The following is a 3,774-nucleotide window of genomic DNA, read 5'->3' on the forward strand; positions in this document are numbered from 1 at the left end:
TGTATTATTTCTTATTACCTATAAATGAATAAATTTGTTACTGTTATTACTTGTACTATTTTTAGTAGGTCCCTAAATTATCCCAAATGGAAAAGTAACTATTGTGTACGCTTAATTTTCGTCAGCCCATCTACTTACCGAAAAATGCTAATGATGTGAAATTTCGGTAAGACCTGTTTCAGTGGTAAATGTTGGCAATACGCCTTGTCGATCTTGTGAGATGACATGATCATAAGTTAATAATATTTAACAGAGACAGTGGGTTCTGCAATGTACTTGTGTGCCCAACTGGCAGGATTGTGAGGGAGTGTATAAAATATAGGGACTTTTATACTAATTTTATGGTATATTCCCTGCTCCGAACGTTCAGAAGTTTCAAACTCATTTGTAGTAGGTACCTACTTGAGCACCTGTTTATGTGTTATCTTTCTAAGTTTCAAAGGATCTGTTATAGCAAGTATTTCACTTTGGCGGCTCCCGATTGCTACACTCACAAAGAGATGCTATTAAATAATGAGACTGCACTCGCAGAAGGCGTTGAGAGGGTTAGTGGGAGAAACAAATGCAGGCTTGGCTAGCTGAAAGTGTACAGTCTACTATTTCAGTATCAGTACGAAAACTCGCTTTGGTCACTGTGGTAGTATTTTTTCTATAGGGGTTACTAACGAACGCGTTTTTTTCTCGTGCGGATTACAATGCGTGACGAAAAACACGAGCAACGCATCAATATCAAATTTCTCATTAAATTAAAAAAAAACTCCGACTGAGTGCTATAAGCTGTTGAAAGAGGCCTATGGTGAGAGTTCTCTATCTGTTGCGCGTGTTTTCGAGTGGTATAAATGATTTTCTGAAGACCGAGAGAGCACCAAAGATAATCAACGGTCAGGCCGACTTGAACACATCATCACTTGTGACTCTTTCCTGTTTTCAAAGATTAAGCCTGCCGTAAAAGGAACCCAGTTTTGGTCGATGGGCGACGTGAAGGGAAAACCGGCAGAGCTCCTAAACGCTCTTACAAAAGAAGACTTCCAGCATTGCTTTCAGCGGTGGAAAAAATGAACGGAACGGTGTGTAGCAAGGGGAGGGGAGTATATATTGAAGGGGAGCATACTATCGTCAATAATTTTTAAAATTAACTCTTTTTCATGAGCAGTCGTGTTATATTTAATAGCCTTAGTTCAACATACCATTAATAGGAGAGTACATATTACAAAAACATTGAATGCATTCGAGGTTTAATTTATTCAAAATAAGTTATGTGTGATTGATCGTGTAAAAACACCATTATCATGGTGGACACGATATGCAGCCAAAAATCTTAAATCGATTCAAAATAAATGTGTTTTGAACTTGATTCGATTGATCGTTTTTAGCGTATTTTCCTCAAAATGAAAAATCGCTATTGGCTGCACTGTCATCTGTCCGTCCTTCCGGCCGTCACACGTACTCCTTCTAGACCACTGAACCGATTTGGGCGATATGGGGCTCATTTGAAAGGGCTTAGTCCAAGAATCCCGTGTATACTGATATTTTTTGGTTTTTCGCATGCACAGTGTCAAAAATTTGGTTTAACGCATGTGCAATGCTAACTTTTTATCTCATTTGGATTGCGCAACATCGAGTATTTCTTGGGATTTTGCAAACAGCATCTACGAGCCAGAGTTTAATGTTAGCAATTTTTGGTTCAATTCCACGAATTCTAAATAGAGGGTAATCCAGTTTTCCGAGGTTGAACTGCTCAAGGAGTAGATTTAGACGCCGTATAAATAAGGTAAAGTGTAAATTTTTGTATTTGTGTTCTTTACGGACTGCGTCTTTCAAGAAATTTGAATTTTAAAGTTTAGATGGAAACGCTCAAAAGGATTTTTCTGTTGTAACTAAAATTTGCGTATGAACTCGATTAGAAGAACGTTAAAACAGTTTCTATTTCAAGTTCAATAATCAGTACTGGAAGTGTGTTAATGCAGGGTGAGTTTTTCCCGATGTTTAGTATGGGCATCTAATAGTAGAAGATACAAAGTCGCGTAAATCGTAAACGTCAAACGTAATTTTAAATAATTCAATACATCCTGAATAAGGGAAGAAGTTTCAGAAACTATTCGAAATAAGGCCAATCTTGTGATTTAGTATAGGTACCTATTGACCATTAATAATTGCCGTTTTTAATTTTCAATGACCTGCAAATATTTGTTTGTTTTGTCATTAAGTATAAATGAGTTACTATGGTGATACTTAATGCCCTAGGGCATAAAGTGGTACTTTTATGTCCGCGTATCACAGATATAAAATGTGCTATGATAGGATCAGTAAGCCATAAAAAAACAAATATTCGTCCGGTTGTATAAAGCATAGTTAACTATGTTTTCAGGCTAACAATGTTATTAAAATGCATGTCTTTTCAAAGATTAACATCATTCCTTGGAAAATCATCCAATCACATGCCTTAACAACATTGTTAGCCTAACAACATGGTAGTTTATCCCGCAATGTTTTTATTGTCACCCCCGTACTGCCAACTCTAACAATCAGAAGACACTACAGCCGCGGTTATCCGTAATTCTCCATTATTTATTTAAGGGTGTTGTTTAACATAGCAAACATAGTATAAACAGTACAAATTGGTAGGTACTGGATATTTCAATGAAACTGATTCTCTGGTGGTTCTCAAGGTGGTCGAGGGCGGAAGAGATCATTTTGAATTTTCAGGTTGGAAATAAATAAGTCCATTTCACTAAGAAGATTGTATTGAGGTAAGCAAAGTTGAGCTAGCCGTGGATATGTTTTTGGCAAAAGCCTAACAATACCGTATACAGTCAACATTAAATAAAACGATCAGGGTCCCCCATCCCTAAATGCAACCTCTGTTACAACACAGCACTTAGTCAAGAACATCAAAATTTTCAGTAGATATATGTGCCTTCTAAATTGACATTAGGTACATTTATTTTCTCCTTTTTTGACGTAGAGACAGGAAACGGATGAAAGCGTTGTACACAAAAGGATTTTTCCTCTTACCCCTTTGATTAAATTTATAACCGTGTGAAAGGGTTGCTGGTTGTTACTCTACTTGTTACTACACTGTCGACTTACAACTTACTTTTCTTATCCTAACTAGAAAGAAGGTTGTGCTTGATTGATTTTGTTCAATTATCTTTCTGTGCCCATAGTAGGTGATCCGATGAAAATGCTGGCATTAATATACATTTCTTTAACGGTTTTATGTACCTACATCAAAGCGACCGAATCCGGAAAGGCAAATAGAGTTCTCCTCTTTGAGATGACATGATATAACGAGAAACTTCTGGATCCTGTTTCATGTAAAAAATGATATACGTATATATTAATTTTGTCATCATCTGCAGTGCATTACAGTAATTACACTGAAATAGCTGCAATCATAAAGACATTGATATGGCGTGTCTGCTAAATTTCATTTCGGAAAAAAAAATTCGATCACGCCAATTAAACGCGAACTGAGTTTCTGGCCAATGTTTTATTGTTCCCGTAGAGGTAATTATTTCACAAAGGAATAAACAAAACTTCGTACTTGACAGCCGGGGAGATGAGCAGGTAAGCAGGCTTATATTGATTTTCTGTCATGTCGGTTTTGTAGGCCTTGTGGAGGCATGCCCAGGTAGACAACGCGAATATAAACGTGGCCGAGACGATGAAAAGTTTTCAACTTACTTTCTGTATAATTGGATCAAATGCTTAAAAAATACCTACACTTTCAAAATTTTATTTCAGTTTCGATTTTTGTTTGGTATTGATCGT

The sequence above is a fragment of the Photinus pyralis genome, unplaced genomic scaffold (assembly GCF_008802855.1).
Source record: "Photinus pyralis isolate 1611_PpyrPB1 unplaced genomic scaffold, Ppyr1.3 Ppyr1.4_LG2, whole genome shotgun sequence".
Lineage (NCBI taxonomy): Eukaryota > Metazoa > Arthropoda > Insecta > Coleoptera > Lampyridae > Photinus > Photinus pyralis.